General features: G+C 44.5%; 1 long non-coding RNA gene across 4 annotated transcripts in view; it reads right to left on the reverse strand.

Annotated features, from left to right (window-relative positions):
- Window positions 1-14,312: 14,312 nt before the first annotated feature.
- The window catches only part of LOC131914953 (uncharacterized), a 173,559-nt gene continuing 166,811 nt past the window's right edge, over window positions 14,313-21,060 (reverse strand). For all 4 annotated transcript variants that reach the window (XR_009380225.1, XR_009380223.1, XR_009380224.1 and 1 more), the window contains 2 exons: window positions 15,138-15,421; window positions 14,313-14,609 (listed from right to left, as the gene is read on the reverse strand). This is a non-coding gene — a long non-coding RNA (uncharacterized LOC131914953). The remainder of the gene's footprint in view (window positions 14,610-15,137; window positions 15,422-21,060) is intronic.

Consider the following 21,060-nt stretch of genomic DNA (forward strand, 5'->3'; position numbering starts at 1 on the left):
CACATTGGCCAGCTCCAGGCTCACCTGAGAGATCCTGCCTCAGGAAAGACTCTCCATGGCTACTTCAGGTCTCTACTTACATGTGTGCATAAGTGCATGCATGTGCTGCCACACAAATAGAAACACATGCACGTGAGAAAAAAATGCAGATGCACAATACATAGTTTCTAAGATTTGTCTCCAGGCTTTGTGTATAGAGAGAATATGAACCATAAAAAAAATTTGTGTTGAGACTCAAGTCCTATCCCAAAGGAATTTTATTGTATGTATATTCAAATGTTCCAAACTAAAAACAAACAAAAAAAGTATTTAAAATCTGAAGCACCCCCAATACCAAGCATTCTGGAGTAAAGAATACTCAACCTGTGTTAGCCCTGTTTTCATTAAAAGTGGGAGTTTTCTTAATGGTATATATTTCACTGGTTGGTAGTGAGGAGATGATAGGACTAAGCCACTGCCTACTAACCTAGAAGTGTGCTGTAAAGCACAGTGGGAGAAGGCAGTGTAGACAGAGAGAGTGAAGAAGACAGAGGCACTCTGGACCCTGGAGAGTTTCATGAGGTATGGTCTCAGTCAGTCACTGTGTCAAACATACTGTCCTCATGGCTCTGCTGCTGTTTTAGTTTATGGACAGAAGGTACTGTGAGGAAGCAATCCCTCAACAAAACCCACACAGCCCTCCCTCCCTCGTCATGAGGCAGGCATGCTCAGCCATCTCTAACCCGGCTTATGTTCTTGAACTTGTGGCTTCTAGGAGGCAGTTCAGCCCTTGGAGCACGGCTTAATCACTAGCACATTGCAAACCACAACCTTATTGGCTGCGAGGATGAAGATATCAAAAAGACCCCCTGGTGGCTTCCCAGTTGGGGGGAATGGATGCTCCTAAGCCTGCCCCCTCTGCCCTCCTCTAAGTATCAAACCCCCTCTCCCCAGGGGAAATTCCTCTCTTCATTTGCTGTAAAGTGACTTCTGCTAAAGTGTGTGCTTTTGAAGTGGAAAATTGAAAGAGCACAATTCATTCCAAAGAAAACTGTTAGTTCACAGCTGAGAAATCACTTTGCCACTGGTCCAAAAGGGTTGCTACTAGGACTTAAGGGGGCAAGCATGGAACATTGCTTTCTCCCTCCCAAACTCCAGCAACATCTCTGTGATGAACCAAGAACCAGAGAAATAGAGACAAAAACATGCCCTTTAAGGGTAAACGGGAGGGCGTTGTTCTTATCTGACCAAAACAAATGGCTTTTCTACTCTGGAACTGATGTGATCTCCAGCAAAACTTGGAGCTTCCATGGTAGAGTTTATGTTCATCTTGTCCCATGGCTCCCTGAAGGGACCGAAGGCAGCACATCCCAAAAGAGAGAGGGAGAGAGAGCGGAAAGTGGGGAGAGAATGGGTAGCACAAATGGAAAGTAAGAGCGGAGGAAAGCAGAGAGGTGCCCCGAGTATGGCTTCAGGAAGCTCCTCCACAAGGAAGCCACAGGAGTCAAGGGTATTAGTTGCTGGTTTTGTTGCAACTTAAGGTTGAAAGGGCATGTTGTTTTAGGAAAACTTCATGATGTAGCAGGCATGGTGGCTGGAAATGAGGCTACTCATGCCCATCTCTGTGGACCAGGAAGCAGAGAGTAAGGGGAGTACTGGCACTCCTCTGCTCCTTTGGCTTTCTCCTCTCCCCCACTTCCTTCACTCCAGCTTACTGGTATGGTACCACCTATGTTCAGGGTGGGCCTTTTCTGCTCAATGAGTCCTCTCTGGAAGTGTCTTCACACAAACTCCTGGAGGCATCTATCCTAGATGATTCTAGATCCAGTTAAGTTGATAATGAAAATTAGTCATCACAGAAGGAATGAGCATTCCCCAGTGTGTGTGTGTGTGTGTGTGTGTGTGTGTGTGTATGTGTGTGTGTGTGTGTGTGTGTGTATATACATGTGTATGTTTTAACTAATTAAGCTTATCTTTTAGTGCCCATAAACCAGGGATATGATCATCTTCTCCAAGTAAGGAAGGAGCTGCCAATCCCAGCCGTCCTGCCTCTCTAACATCAGGCTGCTCCCCAGCACCAACATCCCTAATCCTACCTGCATCTTCCTGGGACCATCATAAGACAGGGTTGATTTTGCTCCTGTAAGCTCTTCTGTGGACCCCAGCAGTACATTAATGAAATCAACTTCAAAGATATGCTATGCCCAAGGCTGAAAGTTCAGAGCCTATTCTATTTCCAGTCCAAATTTATGTCCAGCCACATGGCCCAATAAACTCATCAGAGGTTCTGTAATGAGATTTAATAGCAGCATGAAGATACTTCAATAATAACATGCATAAAGAGCTAATAAAAAATGCATGAAGATTCTTCAATAATAAATGCCAAAATAAGATGCCCCCAATTTGGATATAAACCTTTCCCATTATCAAATTTCTAGGGGAGAATTTAGAGATTAAAAATCCCAAAGAGATTAAAGACCAAAATCAAAGTATTTAGTCTTTGTGAATTAAAGTCCAGACAAAGTCCAAATTGTCGAGTTAAATTCAAGTTCAAAGAAATAGAGGTCATCCCTGTATTCTCACCATGCTAGATCCAAGGCAGAGAGGCATTTTAAGCCTCTGAGTAGAGTGGGAGAATCCTTGAGTGGCCATGTTCTGAGCTGTCTTCCACTGAGGTACATGCATGTTCTTCCCCAGAACCTCAAGAGTGAGATGGTTCAATTCCAAGTCTCTCATATGCTCACATTTTGAGGAACCCAAATAATTAACAGCACATCCAAGATTCTCGAAGTTTGTTTACACATCAATAAAACATAGAAAACAATACAATCTAAAATTCCCAATAAAAATGTCCCAGGGAAAATGTTCCCAGGGTCAAGGACCACAGTAGTTAGCCAGTGGTTCTTTATCCGCCCACGGGACTCCTATAGTTGAACCTTGACCATTTGCTCCAGTGCATGAAGTCAGTCACGGCACCCTTCTGTGACACCTTCCTTTTCATTCAATGGAAAGTTCCCATTCCCACATGTTCATATCCCTTAGTCTCCCCAGACAGAATTGTTCTTGCCTTTTCTTTAACTTCTGAAACCAGAGGCGAGGGTCTGAGCTGGCTGAGTATTGGCTGCTAAAGACGGCCCAGGAAATATCCAGAAACTGGTTTCATGGCTCTAATGTCCTCACTCTCTTTAAGGGTGTAAAAGAACAAGTGGGTTGGAAGTTGAAGGGATGGTGATTTCAAAAGGAATTTCTTTGGAGAGGGCTGAGCTCTGTGCTCTCGCATAGTGGGGAGGGGTGGGTATGATTGCCTTTCGGCTCAAACCTTCTAGAGACTTTTGATGAGACCATTCAGCGACAAGTGTCTGACCCCCATAGTGGAAAGGGGAATCTGTCTGACAAACCCATCATGGTGATAGCAGGAGAAGAAAGGTGCTCCAGTGTGTGGAGTAGCGGGGAGCACGGAGCAGGGGGTTCCTGAGTTGCTTTCCGAGAATGTGTTTTGCAAAAACATGTCTCCATAGTCTGTGGCATGGACCTCACAAATGAGAGGAGTGGAATGTTCTGAGTTGGGCTCTGCTTGTAGAGCCACAGGCAGATAGTGGGATCTTGGAAAAAGGAAGCTGGCTCTTTAGCTTCCATCCAGATGTGGAGAACCGGGCCTGAGAGAAGAGAAGAAGCTATACTTGTGTGAAACTGTGAGCTTTGGCTGCTGCCTGGGACCAGGCATTCTAAATGTGAGTGGAGCCTAAATGTCACTTGAGGGATTATTTCACTGAACTTTTTGTTCATTTAAGCCATGGATCTTTCCTAGTGTGTACCTGGAGTCACAGGACCTTCCTTCTTGAGAGAGCTTATGAATAGACAGTGGGAAACCTAGGAAAGTTGCCTGACAATTTCATCTCCCGCAGTAAGCTTGCTCAGACAGCACTTAGAACCAGTCCCGCAGCCCTTGAGCTTGCCTCTCTCACAGGTTCCTCCACCCACACTGCACTCCAGCTCTTTGTGAGCCCCTTTCTTCTCTTACCAGTGGCCCATGAGCTTCTTACAGGCGAGTGTCTGCGTGTTTGGAATATGGAAGATATTCATTAACTATTTTAAGGGGAAAGGACAAAAAGGAAGGGAAAAGAATGAAGAGAGGGAGGGAAAGAAAAGAAGGAAGTAGAAGAAAGAGGAGGATGAGAGAGTTGAGGGCAGGGGGAGGAGAAGAAAGGGAGAGTTTATGGAAAGAAAGTAGGAAGGAAGAAAGGAAGAGGGGAAGGAAGGAGCGGAGAAAGGGAAGAAGGAAAGGAGGGAGGAAGGAGGGAGGGAGGGAGGAAAAAAGAAGGAAGGGAGGGAGGGAGGAAAGGAGGGGGGAGGAGGAAGGAAAAAAGGAAGGAAGGAGGAAGGGAAAGAAGGAAGAAAGAAAGGAAGGAAGGAAGGAAAAAAGATAGGCATGTCAGAACATCCATGAGACCCTCCTGAAGCAAAGATCCAGCTGCCCGTGGAAGCAGAGAACAGTTAGGCTGGACACAAGGGTAGCCTTCCTGGACTCTGTGATGTATTTCTAAGCTTTGAAGCCTGGATCACAGATTATACTTTGGGCCAGACCTATGCACAGCCACCCACTGCTGGCCATTCCTCGGTTTCATGAGGAAGAGTGACACCAGGCTCGTGGAGAGATGGCTGAGTCCCAGGGAGTCAAGAGTTCCTGTGCCAGGTCAGGGTGTGCCTGCTGGAGCTCTTCACTGCCTCGTCCGGCCAGCAGGGATGGCAGTGTTTCTCTCATCGAGTTCTGGGCCTTGTGAAGAGTATGTGGAAAGGGCAGCTTTCAAGTGTGACTGCCAGAGGCTGGCACATACCCAAGGCTTTTTGAAAAGCTGTCACAGCCCAAAGTGTCTGGGCTCTTCCTCCCGGCCCCAGAAGCTCCTCCACCAGTCTGGGATCACCACATCACGATGCAGACAGCTAGGAGGCCCCGGGCCAGGCTTTCCTCTCCTCTTTGTGCCAGCCCTGTCCACTGGGAGTCTGCTCTGCTGAGGAGAGAAAGGCCATTTGTCCCCAGCAACAGAAAGTCAAGATTTCAACATTCCTCCACCTTTGAGGCTACACTCTTTGCTCTCCTGGGCCCTTGCCTCTACACTCTCTTCTACCAAATGGGCTCAGGGTATGTACTGAGAGGTATGCCAATCTATGGTCAGTTGGTGATATCAAAATCTCTCATGACTTCTCTAGTCTGGGTGCAGGGTAAGGGGTAGGGTAAGGAGAAGGAGCAGGAAGGAGGGCGGGGAGGAGAAAAAGGAAGAGGAGGAAGAGGGTGTCTTGCCTCTTCTGTGTACCTTAATTGCATAAATAATACATGCTCATTGGAACAAATCAAATAATTAACAGATATGTTTTTAAGTGCTGTAGACTCACCTTCTCTCTCCTTCTCTCTTGAAATGACTTTCGAGATAACCCTGAATCCTTACACACCCCATTGTGTTCATTTTACCCTCAGCCCTCACAGATCCTCTGCTCCAAATCTAATCTCACTCCTACACATACACACAGACACAGACACACAGACATACACACACACACACACACACACACACACACACACACACACACACACAGCTTTCTCATCTACCCCAGGTACCTGTGTTTAAGCCCATCAACACCCTAATTGCTAGTTAGTCTGGAATCTACAACCCGTTCAAAGTGCCCTGAACTTTGGAGAGTCCTGAAATGGCCGTGTTTTTTTTTTTTTTTTTTTTTTTTTAAAAAAGCCCTTGGCAGCCACCTTTCCTGGATGCACATTAATGTCTCCTTTGAGAGAGATATCTCCTCCAGCAGGAACCATTAGGAAGGTTGTAGAAGGGCCCAGGAAAGGGGTCCAATGTGAGACTCCCATCAGTGAAATGTGTCTGCACATTTTCAGGGCTGAGCAAACCATACGTCTTCATAATTTGATTGTGTCCTAGTCCCCAGGGCACCCCTGGCTCTATCGAATGCCGAAGGAGTTATTTAGGATCATAAATAATATTATGAGAGAGGGTCCACTGGGTAAACAGAGTCAGTGTGTAAATTGTCGGAGTGTGATATTGATTGTTCTTCGCTGACTAATGAATTATTCTGTTTAAGAGCCTAGAGAAGAAGTGCGTAGCATTTCAAGGCAAGGGGGCCCTTTGAAGAGTTTTCTTGAAGAGAGGCTTGTGTCTAGTGATGTTGGCTGCTATAGCCAAGGGAGATCACTTTGTCAGGCACTGTGCTGTCATGGGACAATCACAGGTTACCCTGTCGGGCGGGGATCCCAGCAGGAATCACAGGATGAAAAGAGTGTGATAGGTGGAGGCAACTGCCAAGTCCAATCCAATCTAGCCCTGCCCGGCAGGTTTTACACCTGGTCTCTGTGACACTTGGTGGGTTGAAGACCTAACACAAACATGCCCCAAATGTGGATGCTGGAATAAGGACTTATGGGCGTATGACTTTGTGTAATATCAATGAGTGAATCATTTCGTGCTCTAACCTTCTCCCGGTGACTTGCTAGAGGCCAACTGGGTCTGTGTTGGGGGGAGTTAACAAAAGGCTGATGTTTTAGCTGGTCTCTGCATTAGCCTTTCTTCTGTAGACTCACATGCTTCCAAGCCTGTGTTGTGGCTCCTCTCCCTGCTGTGGTCCCCAACCTGCCTCGTTCCCATGACATCTTGACCATTTACCCATCCCATTCTCTTTACCATAGACTGTCTTTTCCCCGCCTCCCCCTCCACCATGTGTCAACTGCTGCATCACTCATCTCCTTAATGACTTTTCTCATTTCTGGGTATTTGGGATATTAGTTGTTTATTGTACCTGGGTGTTACAGATCTCTTTCTTTCTTTCCATCTGTGACTTGTCTTTTTCACTATCTTTATGCCATCGAGCTGGTGAACACACTTTCTTAATTTTAATGTATTTAAGTTTATCAGGTTTTGAATGTATTATTAATGCCTTGTGTGTTTTGTTTGAGAATTTTTCCCTAGCTCATAGTCACAAAGATAGCTTCCTTTATTTACTTCCAAAACATTTATAGTTTGGCCTTCCACACTGAAGTCTTGGGTTTGTCAACAAACTGTTTTTATGATCTATCCATTATGGTGAAATCTCTGCTTGGGTCTCCCACTTGGTTCTTGGGAGTGCAGGCAATTGTCCCAGCCCTGATGTTAAGGTGTCCCACGTCTCCTGAATGATGACTGGCACCTCTCCAGTGACTCCTGGAACCTCTATCCACCATCTGTCTCTCCTCTCCTTCTTTGATCTCAGGCCTCAGCCATCTTCTTACAATTTATTCTGTAGTGGCGTGTGCATGTCCATGTCTCACACACCAACTCCTAGTGACAGAAATGAGCTCTGTTCCTTTTTCTCTGATCTGCTCCCACCCCAGTCCCTAATACCTCATGAATACCAGATTCTTTATAAAGCCAATGAACACCTTTTAAAAGGACCCAAATGTCAGTCTCTATCTTGAAGGCCCACTGCACTCGGCCATCCTGGGAAAAGCAACAGTTTGGATCCTTCTGAGCACACCACAATTTAGTCATAAGTTGGTGTTCTATATCGTTGTCTCTGACCCATCTGAACTCAGTGGAGTGAGTAAGGCTGGTGAAACACTGGGGTTGGGAGTACGGAAGCCACTTACCTGGCTTTTCCATGTGAATCTAAGACACTTGGGAACCTCACACTACTCATTACAAAGCAAAATCCACAATCTTGGATATGGTCCCCAGGTCCACTCTACTGCTCAGGGCAGCAAAGCCACAGCATCAGCCCAGGATGTCTGGTCTGGCATGCTTCGCCAAACACCCGAAGAGTCTCAGAAACTCTCACAGCACCAATGAATAAAGCCACCTCATTCTACCTGGTCAGATCTGCATGTTAGCCCTCAAAGGGGACAGCCAGAAAGGGCACTCCCGGCAACTAGGAACACAACTGATGCCATCAGTTCTTGCAAAGACCTTAAGGGAAGGAGCCTGCTCACACCTAATACTGGTGGTACGGCAGTACAGGTTCCAACCAGGTGAGGGAAGTAGAGGTTTGTACTGGCACTAAATGGTGGAGGCAGGGAAGAGATGTCTCAGTGGGTGAGATAGAATGGTGCACAGGCATGGGGATCTGAGTTTGAATCTCCAGCATTCCCATAAAGAACTGGAGCTGACTGCCCAATCCCATAATCCCAACGCTTTGAGGAGAAGATTGTTGGGGCTTTCCAGTTTCCAACTTAGCTCCAGGTTTAGTGATAGAAGAGGATATCCAACATCCTCCGAAATCCAGATGTGTGTGTGTGTGTGTGTGTGTGTGTGTGTGTGTGTGTGTCTGCATTTGTACAGGTACATGGGTTGAAAAGTCACAATACACACACACACACACACACACACACACACACACACACACACGATTGTTTTTAACTGCCAAGGATAAGGGGAACAGACGACACGTCATTCATTCAAGTAATATTTTAAAAAGATTCACTGTATACTAGGAACTCTCCACTTAGTGCTTATGCCTTGGGGCTGAGGCAGACGCTCACAGCGCTAAACTCCTAATGTTCTTCTAAATGCTGACACCTTTTGGTTATAGAGCATCCTCCTGGACTCCCTTGGTATCTGGAAAACACAACCAGGTCCCTGTCCCCCCCACACACACTGGCCCCCGTTAGTCAAACTCCAAACACCCATTGCATCTCCTGCATGGTGTCACCACCAGAGAAGCAGTGGCTGGGAGCAAATTGCCTGAGCCCCGAGTCATCTGCCTTTGTTTGCTGAGTTCAAATCTTCAAGTTAATTCAGAGCAAGAGATAGTTACTTAAATCCAGATATTTTATCTTAATGTGGGTAATTCCCATAATATCATACATTAAGATGTCTGACTTCAGCTGCCACGCAACAGGCGGCAGAGATGCCGTTTTGGATCTGTTTTATCGCTGCTTGTGCATATGTTTCTATTTCGTTTATGGCACATGAGAGAGGCTGTCACCAAATGGGTCTAACATTCAAAGAGGGAAACTGAAGCAGTTAGATGAATCCTGACCTTTATAAGGTAGGAGCTCAGTGCATGGAGTGTGTGTGTGTGTGTGTGTGTGTGTGTGTGTGTGTGTGTGTACACCTGCATATCATGTGTTTATGGCTGAAGAAAGATAGGGAGGAAGGCAGAAGGTAAAATCTCCATCCTCCACCAAGGACCTGTGGTGTTCATCTATAGCAACAGTGACTGCAAAAGCTAGACCTTAAGGAACCAATGGTCCATGGTATGCCAAAAGCCCCCCAAAGGCGAAGCCAGGGCCTCTCAGCTGATCCCAGCCCATCAGACATGAGAAAGGAAAATGCAAAGAAGACACTTTCTGCTCCCAGCACCCCCATCCCATCCCACTCAGCCATCTCAGCCAAATTCGCCATGCTTCACGGGGTTGTTTGCTTGGGACTGATTGTGCTGCCTTGGCTCTGTTGTTCACCAAGACAGGCTGGGGCGCTGCCAAGCGATTAAGCGATCGTGGCTAGCCTGTTCCTTGAACTGCTTTCTTCTGGAATATTAAAAGTTTTACAGCCTCAAGCAATGCACTTTGGCTCCTAGTAATTAATACCGATTTTACCATAATATCTTATTTTTATGGGCATTATCTTGTTTTTCATGAGCTGAGAAAATATCACTGCAGCTTATGAAATACGTTGTAATATCTTGCTTCGCACAATCATATTTGTGTCATTATCTGGCCCCTGGAGCAGCTAACTGAGTCCACATGATACAGAGCGATATTTATTTTCCCAGCGATAATTTGAGGGGTGCTCTTTCTATTATGCTGCACAGATGGCAAGTCTAACTTTGGTCACAAATAATATCCTTCAAGTCTTGGCTCCTGGGCTGGGCCATCTTGCCTCACTGCCTGAGAAACCCATGTCTTCCATCACCTTCACTTTTAAAACATAATATATTATGTTGTATTTTTTTTTTAATTTTTGTCTCTCCACAAAACTATGAGTTGTTTATTTTTAAAGAAATGATATCTTTCCATCTCTGTAATTTGGTGGCAATTTTAGCGTGTAGCACATTGTATGTATTCAAAAATATTTATTGAATGACTGTCCGCTACCTTGTTCGACATATTAAATAAGTTCATGCAAGCAAGGAACTTAGCAGAGGGCTTGGCACAGAACGAGCACTCAGTGTATGTTGATTGATATTATTATACTACTGTGAAGTCAAATTCTGTCTCCCTGCCATTGGCACCGAGGGGACCTAGGCCCACTACTTGGGTTATTAGCCACAAGTGGTAAGCATGAAAATGCTGATCTCAGCAGTAGATCCCGGAGCTGTGTTTGCCAGTGGTTGGGATGTGAACAGGAAACCCTGCGGAGTCAGGGTTTGGTGATGGTTGCTTCACTACAGCCTTCTGTTCTGAGGAAAATACTCATGTTAATGCAGTATATACAGTTTTCCAAAGAATTCTCATAAATGCTCTTTTATATGATCCTTCCCCAAAGCTGGGGATATATATGGGGTGTATTATTTGATTTTCATTTTCTGGAGTCCTGCTGGAACCATCTATGTTGTGAAGGGTAGAAGAGGAACTTGAATTCAGGCCTTTTGAGTCCATTTCAAAAGCCTGCAGGTAAAAGCCTCTAAAGCCCTTCGAAGTGATCCTTCCTGATGGTAGCTTCAAGGGATCAATGGCATAATCAATAGACACTTTGACACTAGAGCAACTGGACTTGGCCTGATTCAGAAAGGAAAGGTTGTGCCTCCTCCCTGCTCTAGAGACCTGACACACAAAGTCTATCTGCCAACCCAGCCTGTGCCTTGACTTGGTGACTTTGGTTTGGGCTGTGGTCCAGTCTCCCTAGTGCTATCTCCTTGTGATACCTTAATGCATTCATGGACCCGACAAGCATGAAGACGGAGCATCACTCCCGGTGCTGTCTGCTGGATGGCCTGTGGGGCCCAGTGGGTCATGCCACTCTAGTGATCCAGTGGGATGCACGATGCTAGCGTTCCATAGAATCTTGGGAGGATGGTGTTGCTTCATACTTTCGTGTATATGGAGCTTCTTGGTGCACAGAAGAAGGATTCCTGGTCTACCCACAGTCACCACCTCACGGGAAGTTTCATGTAGTTGAGGGAAACATACCTCCAGTGCTACCACTGGTCAAGTATGTTGGCCTGAACAAATGAGAATCTTACTTGGAGACTCAGTGTCCCTTCCGATAAGATCCCGGATAAGAACAAATATTTTAGAAACTAGGGTTCATCTAATGGAAGGGGTTATTCTGCCTAAAGCTCATTTCTGTGTGCTTTTGACTTCTATTATCCTCCTCTAGATTATACTGGATGTGAATGATGCTATGCTTGGAACGGCAGATCCGTGTGATTCAGTAGAGCAGAGAGAAGGCACACAGGGTGGCCTGGTCTTCAGGATGGTTACCAGCTAAGATGAAGGCCAGTCTGAGCTTCAGCCTAAACTGCTCATCTACCTAGTCTATGGAAGGTATGGCTTGTACAGCAATTGATCCTGTACAATGGAGACTGCTCAGAAGCCAGGGCCAACGACTTTTCCAAATACCAAGTCATTTAAGTTGCATATTCTTCATAAAGTACTCACCATGAAAAGAAATTTAACACTTAAGCCTCAATAACACTAGATTTTATGTTGCCTAGAAACTATCTTAAATCAACCCTTAGATCTCTGTATCATGGAATCTCAGAATTGAGGCACCTGCAGGCTGCCTTTCTAGCTCAGCCTTTATCCAATTGCTGTATTTGGTCACGCCTTCTCCACAACATAAACACATGTGCGACTTCTCTGCTGGTGGAAACGGTGTCTTGTCCGTCTTTGTGTCTCCCATAATGCAACTTTATGGCTCCCATCACAGTGACTTGCACACAGTCAATGCTAAATAGCTGGTTTTGAATGAATGAATAAATAACAAAGTAAATGGAGAATAAATGAATACAGGAATGAACTTTCCTTGCATAGATAATATGCATTCCAGTTCAACTAGTACAGAAGCCGCCTTACTTGCTAACAGCAACTTGAAGGCAATTCACTCAGACAACAAACTTACCTTTTCAATCATCTCCTGAATAAATATTTATCGGTGCCTACTATATGCCAAGCACTGTTCTAGGCACTGAGTGAGTACAAACCAATTGATACAACAGACAAAATTTTGTATCTACAGCTAAGCTTCTACCGAATGGGAAACAAAGGGCCAATGCAATCAACGGATATTTCCCAGTGACGTGATTAAGTCCTGTATTACCAATCTTGTGATTTTAGCATCTGACTCAGGAAAATTAACCTGTTGGTACCAAATAGATTCAGATAGTCTAACAGTGATTTTAGGGCATACAAGATTATTTCTACTCAGAAAGACATTAACATAGGGGTTGGGGAGATGGTTTAATGGGTAAAGCGCTGTGGACAAGTACGAGGACCTGGGCTTGGATTCCCAGAACTTGTGTAAGGGTCAGAGGTGGTGGCGCATCCCTATAACTTCAATGCTGACGGTGAGTTGTCTGGCCAGCCAACCTAACCAGACTGATGAAAAGACCCTGTCTCAAAAAATAAGGTAGTGGATAATAGAGGAAGACATGTGACATCAACCTCAGGCCTCTACAGGCACAAACAGACAGATAAGAACATATGCAATGTGAATGAATAGGATAGTTGCCACAAACTTCGACACATCTGTTTTAAAACATCATTTACAGATTTCTCCTACTGTAGCTAAGACCTAGCTTATTAAAGTTTTATATTCCACAAGGACCTTTATGAAGATAGTGCGTCTATGTGTGAGCTCCCCAGATTTGTAGTTATCTGTCATTTATTTTAGAGAATGATGGGCACACAATAACTGTTTTCTGTGTGTGCGGCCATGGCTGAAAAGACTGTCCTGGGACCAGATGTCCTTTCCACACTGTGCACATAAGAAGATTACTCTTCGGTCTGGGAGTGAACGCACTGTTTGCAAAGCCAGTGACTGTTTACTGCTCGGCGTGGGCACCAGTTCCAAGAAGTCATTGCTTCAGAACGGTCCTGGGAGGCAGAAGCCTCTGCCCCTGCAGTCGTACGTCGTGCCTGTCCTTATCAGCTGAGGATATCAACCAGGATCACATTGCTGATGGTTCATCTACTGCAGAGGCTTCCTGACATCCAGGGCTTTCATTCAGGCTTGATGTTGCTTCAGAGGATGCCACTTCAGCTGGCCCGAGACGCTTGCTTCTCAGGCTCCTAAAACTGTCTTTTCCCATGTAGATACTCTAGACGTGGATAATGAAGATTTTCTCACTGCTTTACAAAGCCACTGTTTTTTTGTTTTTTTTTAACCATAGAATAATCAGTTATGCATTGTGGGGATCTGTTTTATAAGAAATAGAATGGACTAAGGTGGCTTCTCTGGCATATTTGAAATCCTATAGTTACATCTTTGAAGAATTCATGAAACTGGAGGACGACACCTGATCACGGGATTGACACAGGGCTATACAATAATCTCTTATTGCACGGATTTAAACAGTGTTCTATTTCACCTGTTAGTCATATACCACCCTTATCGTTCACTGCAGTGTAAGCCTGTAGGATAAGAGCCATGGTTTAGACTCATTCTTTTATTTATTGCAGGCAATATACTCTGTACACAGTATTCATTGCATACCTGCTGAACAATTAATAAATTTCAAGAACATAGATTTTATATATAAAGTGTGTGTGTGTGTGTGTGTGTGTGTGTGTGTGTGTGTGTAAGGATGCATAGATGTGCATGCACATGTGTGCTGGTAAATGTGGAGAACAGAAGACAACCTCACGTGTCAGTCCTCAGGAGTCAGCCACCTTGATTTTTGAAAAAGGGCCTGTCACAGGAACCTGGGCTCAGCAGTGCAGTTAGGCTAGATGATCAAGGAGAGCCAAGCGTCTGCCCCTCTCCTCTCCACACATGCCTTCATGCTCAGCTTTGCAGACTAGTGATGGGGATCTAGTTCAGATCCCCTGCTTATACATCAAGCACTTTAATAACTGAGATATCTCCCCAGCCGTGTGTGTGTGTGTGTGTGTGTGTGTGTGTGTGTGTGTGTGTGTGTGTGTGTGCGTCACACACCTGAGAGAGATGCAGAGCTCAGAGGACAACTATGGGAAGCCATTCTCTCCTTCCACCATGTAGATCCTAGGGATCAAACTCAGGTCACCAGACTTGGTGGCCAGCATCTTTATTCATTGAGCCTTCTCCTCAGCCCCCTTATATTTATTTTTAAATAGCCCCAGCATCATTTTTAAAAGTCTTGACTAAATTGTATGTACTTATAAAGAAAAAAATTATAATTTGACCAATAACTCAAAATATTAACCATTTGATTTTTACAGCTGTGTTAGTTTTTTATTTATTTTCTTCTCATGACAGGTAAAGACAGGGAGACTAGGGGAACAACTAACTTGGATCGCTATGTCCTGTCGGATGCCTGAGAAGGAGGCAGCCTTGGTGTCCGTGTCTCATTCCTGTTGGGCAAGAAGATAAACAGAACAGCCAGTTGAGGAGCAGGGGAGCCATGATCTCCAGGAGTGATCCCTTCTAGCACAGATGTTGCTTCCTGGGGCAGCGGTGTTGAGGAACATCTATTAAAGATCCTTGTGGCTCAGGGCATCACTCCTGCAAGAAGCCCAGAGAGAAGAGACATCAGGGGCAGACTCCCTCATCCCCAGCAAGTTGCCCAGACCCTTTAATTAGTGTCCCTGCTTGTTACATCTGCTACTGTTTTCCCCCAAGGGATACACTTGGGCCTCACTGGCGCTGTCGGTTATCTTTCAAGAGCGCGGAGCAGAGTGCCTTTTCAGTAACCTCATCAAAGGGGAAGCCGGGATTCAGATAAGCTTCTCCAGGAGGAAGTCAGGGTTATAATTTTCAGAGACTTCTGAATGTCACCTCCAATTTCCAACTCTTCAGTTCAAATGCCAGTTTGGGGGAGCCCGGCAGCCTCAGATATTGAAATGGTGACCTCTGACCCTAGTCCTTCCACATTCCTGGTCATCTTAAAGCCTGGCAGATCCAAGAGTTGAAAGTGCTGGAGATGTCTGACTTTATAATAATTCTGCTTCTCAGAAGTGCAAATTACACGGGAATTGGTGCTAAATTCTCCATTAACTACAGAGTCCAAGGAACCTTAGTTTCTCAAATTACCTGTCAGTTTCTCAGCGATGCCATGTAATCCTGTCGTTTAGGGGGAGAAACGGTTGTAATTTCAAATTTCAGCGAAATTTCTAATTGAGCCTGCATTTAATTTGGGAGACTGGATGTCTTTTCATTTCAACAATGGGTTGAGTCACTTGAGAAATCTCGGGTGCATCTTCACTAAAATCCGCAGCTTCCTCTCCCCATCTGGGGCAGGTGTGCCTGTGATGGTAACCCCAGATGCTCCTGTCTCACCATTATCTTCATCTTGAAACAAGACCTTCAGTGAGCTCCTAACCCATCCTCCACATCGGTGTTGGGAGGGAGAGAAGGGGAGGAAGTGAGAATGGAACACAAATAAGGTTTAAAAGATAATTGCTTCCTCTTTGGGAAAAAAAACTCTCATAAATGATGATATATACACAGCTTTTCTTAGCAATGAATTCTGGTAACTTACACTCATCACACTGATCAACTTATAAACACTTTGGTTTTGTGTGTGTGTGTGTGTGTGTGTGTGTGTGTGTGTGTGTGTGTATGTGTGTTTAATTTCCTCCATGAGGAGGACTTTGAAGTAGGCATAGGGACTGAGAATCTTCAGATCATGTTTCTGCTCTTTTTTTTAGCCAGAAGACTTCACTTTAATATGATTCATTAATATAATCAAAAGGGGAGGGAGATTTTCTGGTTGAATGTATCTATTTGATTCCTGCATAAGTATATGTTCACTTGAGGGAAGTGTTCCCTAGTGTTGAGAGAAACATGTTTGAATTCTACTGAACAAATATTATGTTGTAGTATAGCTGGAGAAACTTAGACCAGGGAGACAGCTCGAAGTTTGAAGGCTAACCTAGTACCATCCATTTAATCGCCTCACAGGTATTTACAGGGAGCTTTCCATGTGCATGGCACATTCTCAGTGCAGGAGTATGGCACTGAGCAAAGGAAACCCTTGTTTGTAGCTAGAGGGAAGGCACATGTCATAAACCAGGACTCACTGTGTTACACTAGGCAACACTAAATACTTCGGAGAAAAAAATAAAATAAGAAGAGGAAAAGACTGGGACGCAGAAAGGGGTGTCATGTTCTGTACAAAATGGTCAAGAAAGCTCCTCAGATTGGTTAGGGAACATAGGAAGGAACATATATGGGCAGGATGGGAGCCATCCAGAAGGACAAGCCACCAGAAAAAGATCTTTTCTAGAATGCTCCATGGGCAATGAGAACTATGACTGATGTCAATGAGCAAGGAGGAACATCCAGAGATGTCAGGGGATGGAGGGGTCATGTCTCCCAAGATGGTTTTGACTATAATATGTCATTTAGACTTTATTCTGAGCAAACTTAGAGCTATTGAGGTGTTTTGAGCAGAAGGGAGATGTGATCTGACTTAGTTTCCTAAAAGATGTCTTCTGCTGCTCAGAGGAGGGCAGACCACAGTTGGGCAATGGTGGGAATCAGGAAGAGGCTACAGCAACAGACCAGGCTGGCAATCAACAGACCAGGCTAGCAATCAACAGACCAGGCTGGCAATCAACAGACCAGGCTAGCAATCAACAGACCAGGCTGGCAATCAACAGACCAGGCTAGCAATCAACAGACCAGGCTAGCAATCAATAGACCAGGCTAGCAATCAACAGACCAGGCTAGCAATCAACAGACCAGGCTAGCGATGGCGGCAGCTCCGCTTGGGATGGTGGCAATTGGAATGGTGGACTATACCCAGGATTATGTCTTGGGTATTTTCTGAAGCTTGAGGCAAAATGATTTGTGGATAACTAGAATTTGGGGTGAGAAAGGAAAATAAGAGTCAACAATGACATCAAGGACTTAGGAACTGTGCCGCTGGAAGGATGCAATTGTCGCATTCTGAGACGAAACCGTACAGGAAGAATGGATTTTGAGGGTAAATAGAAGTTTTGCACTGGATGGGTGAGGGTTATTATGCATATTATACATCTATTAGCCTTCAAACGAGAAGAAACATTTTAATCAGTACTAAAAAACATTGTCTTCCATTCCCCTGCACCTCTCAGGAAAGACAGCAAAGAGAAGCAGAGGCAAGGTGAATTTTTTTTTTTTTTTTTTTTTTTGCATGTCACCTTGTGGGTAGGCAGTAATTCATCCATAAATTGACTGGTCTACTAATTTTCTTTTCATTGGCTAATATATGCAAAGGGATACAATCTCATTTTAACAATAGTCTATGCAAAACAGTTGAAACTTGACCATCACAAATGCCTGCCTAAATCACACAGAAAGCTTGCTTATCAAAGTTGCAGATGGCACCCAGCTGGGTGGACAGCTAATAACTCTGGGTGATGAAAATCTAGATTCAAAAGGCAGACCAGGAGGATGGGACAGAATATACAAGACAAAATTTACCTGAGGTCCACTGAAGGTCCTACCTCTTAGATCTAAAATTAATTGTGTAAATACCGAGTGGGGAGAACTCTTCGTTTTCCAGAAATTCATGTAAAACAAAACCATAGGGGATTAGTTGACTGTAAGCTCATTATGTAATAGCATGGTACATGACTTTCAACAAAGCTAATGTAACATTAATAGAAATGTAGTGTCCTGAATAAGAGAGTTAATAATCCCAACCTATTGTGCACCCAACTGTCCATACACATCAGGATAATTGTGCTCATTTCCAGTCTCACATCTGAAATAACAATGAGCCTCAATAGCAGAGCAGTCAGAACATGTAGACGAAAAACCCACATGGCTAGTTACCACTTTCAGGTGGCAAACATGGAGAGAACAGGCTTTATGCTGTTTAAGCTAGGTCATGAATGAGCTGCTTGTGGCTAGTCCTCAGATTTAGTTATTTCAGACTGAAGATGTTAACTAGTGCTTAGCCTGTGCTCCTGATATATTCTGAACATAGCCTAGGCCTATAACTCAAAGACAGTGGGTTCTATAGACATTGAAATAATTGTTTTGTGACAGGTTCAGATGATCTGTCCAAGGGCATAGAGAAGGAAGAGATGTGGGAAGAAGAAAAGGGAGATAGAGTATAGCTTCTTCTGTGTTGGTCTCTCCCACCGCACAGGAGCACGGGATACTGTGAATACTCTACTTTTCCTTCCTTTACTCCTCCGCTCATCTCTCAAGCATTCCTTGTCCTCTAATCTCCCTGGTCAGGTGTTTCTATCCTGCATGACTATCTTAGAAGCCAGAATGAAAACATTGCTTGGCTCATTGCTGGCCCTCAAACTCTGCTGGCTCAAATACTCTCTTCTCAGTTTCTGCCATAACCACAATGTGGGGAGAAAGATAAACTCTTTGTAGAAATAGCTGGGAAGATACCCTACACGCTGATGCTGTCCTTGCAAAGACCTCCCATGTCACCTTCCAATGCACATTACTCTTCCTACATGAAATTGACTCTTTCAATGGCAGAGCTAGCCAGAATCTGTGATGCAGAGCTGATGGTGCAAACAGATGTCCAGCAGTGGACTGTGATTTCCTAGCCTCTCTTGGAGTGATGAAGGGTCATATGACTAACATTAATAATGGAATATGAGAGAAAGTGGTATGCAGTACTTCCAAATCATGGAACTTAGTAATGTCCTTTCTTCCCATCTACCTATAAATGTGAAGGCTTCCACATCCCTCGGTGAGAATACAGAGGCAACACCAAAAGATGTTGGGCCCTGTGTGCTATATAGAGGGCCACCTAGCAATGAACTGAGAAGACAAGCTTCTTTTGTGTAAAGTCAAATTGAGGGGGGCAGTGTTTACTTGTTTCAATACCTAGTGATACCCCATTGTATCATTATTTTAGAAAGAATGACCGAGAAATCATTGTTTGCCTATTCGATCTCCATGGATGAGGAAAGTGAAGGAGAATATGTTGTTCACCCTAACTCATGGATCTCATTGAGGCGGGAGTGGCCAAAGAACACAGGAACTGTGAAGTTTCCTGTCTTTGTCTGTTTTCTGTTCTCTCTCTCTCTCTCTCTCTCTCTCTCTCTCTGTGTGTGTGTGTGTGTGTGTGTGTGTGTGTGTGTGTGTGTGTGTGTGTATTTGGGGATAGTGGTAGGTATTAATCTAAAGGGTTAAATTCCTCAATGGTTAGGAAGTCTCAAAAGTCCAATTTGCTTTAATGGCTGGAACATCTTTCTAAATCTCAAGCCTATGTACCTGATGCTTAGCATCACCTTTGTCTGTTTCACTACCGCATCCTAGGAAAACATACAGTGATGAGCAAAACAGTTGTAATTCCATGATCTTTGTTATGTCATTTCCCATTATCAACTTTAAATCCCCCTTTTGTGTCTGCCAGCAAAATAGCACTGTCTTTAGAACACTGTCTTCCAACCATGCAAGTTTCAAGCAATCTCCAAGAGGTCCTGCTAGAAGGCTGACCCTAGGTGACATCTCACAGTTCTCCTTGGTTTTAGTATCTTACTTCTCAGCAACTGAAAAAAAAATCATCTATTTTTCTCTTTTAATCCAAGAATTCTATGAAATGTTCATCCCACCTTTTATAGGTTAAAGAATTGAGAGGTTAAGTTTAAATGTCTCATCTAAAGTCAGCTTGCCATTTAGTGGTGGTATTAGAATGAGATGTTTGATCTCCTGAGTCCCATCACAGAGTTCTCTGCTCATTCCTAATTCTGGGAAAGGAGCAGAGAGAGAATGGGGAGCACACTTTTTACTGAATGTGTACAGAACTAAGTACCAATAATCACATCCACTCTGTGAAATTGGTACTGTGGTCAACCAATTTTAAAGCAAGAATTAGAGACTTGCAGGGGTAAGGTCATGTGGCCCCAAAGCCGTAGGTCTTGCAAGCCCATTTGTCTCCTCTAAGCCAATATAGCCTTCAGCTCAATGGCTTTATTCCACTACCAAGCAGAAAAAAGCAACACGGGCCCAGAAGTTCAGAAAAGACTTTACCAGGGAACTAGGACTCAAGCTAGGGGTTGGTGGTCTGAGGCCTACTGGGGTGTCCTCTCAAAGGTATACCACTAAGTATTTCTAAGGAGCGACTTTCATATCTATTTTCTTATCATTCAGCAATGCTGATGGAACCCAAGGAATCGATTAAGGGAACAAGGGTAGGCTGTGAAGGGGGTGGATAATGTATCTACCCATGTCTTTCTGGTAGTCTTCATGAGTAAGAGACGCTATAAAGGGAAAGCAATCACAATGAGACATAGAAGTTGGCAGTTTGAAAGAGAGCCAGGGCTGTCTTTGATGGTTTTGAGGGAAAGTTTCCTGAACTTTGAAGACTGCAGAGTAGACCCTTAAGGTGGCAAAACTAGACCAACTGTGTGGGCAGCTAGCCTCAGAAAAAGTTTCCGCTCCGGTTTTCAGCACCCTCCCCATGGCCATGCTTCTCGCTGTCCCTAACCCCTGATGCTCTTTCTCCCACAGAATTCTTATTTTCATTGCAGCCCTTTCTAGTTTTCTGTGAACAATGATTTAATCTCCCATCAGATTCTTCCCTAGGCATTTTAATCTTGAACATTTTACCAAAAGGAAAAAAATGATCGTATTGAGTAGGGATGACCTGTCTCCGGTCGTAACCCGGGCCCCTGTCCCCTGCTTCCCTAGACCAGCCTACCATTGCTGTAACTTATTTTCCTCTCCATCAGACTTAGGGCTCTTCTCTCAAATACTGCATACCATCCATTCTGGTTAAGCGACACTAACTACATTGTAAGTAATAGCCCGCCCGCAGCAATGTCGCTAACGGGTTTCTTGGTGCCTGGGTTATGAATGGGCCCGTCCTCAGCTGCAGTCACACCGCTCTGGGCTGGGAGCTCATCCCATCTTGCAAGGTCAGACCTCATCGAGTTTTGGACAGGGGGGAAATCTTGTAGGAAAACCTGGGATGTGGCCGTGTGTGTGCCCCATAGCTGACTCACTCTCCCAGAAGCCACTGTGGTTTTCTTATCCCTGTTTGGAGTCAGGA

Source organism: Peromyscus eremicus, chromosome 7, assembly GCF_949786415.1.
Source record: "Peromyscus eremicus chromosome 7, PerEre_H2_v1, whole genome shotgun sequence".
NCBI lineage: Eukaryota > Metazoa > Chordata > Mammalia > Rodentia > Cricetidae > Peromyscus > Peromyscus eremicus.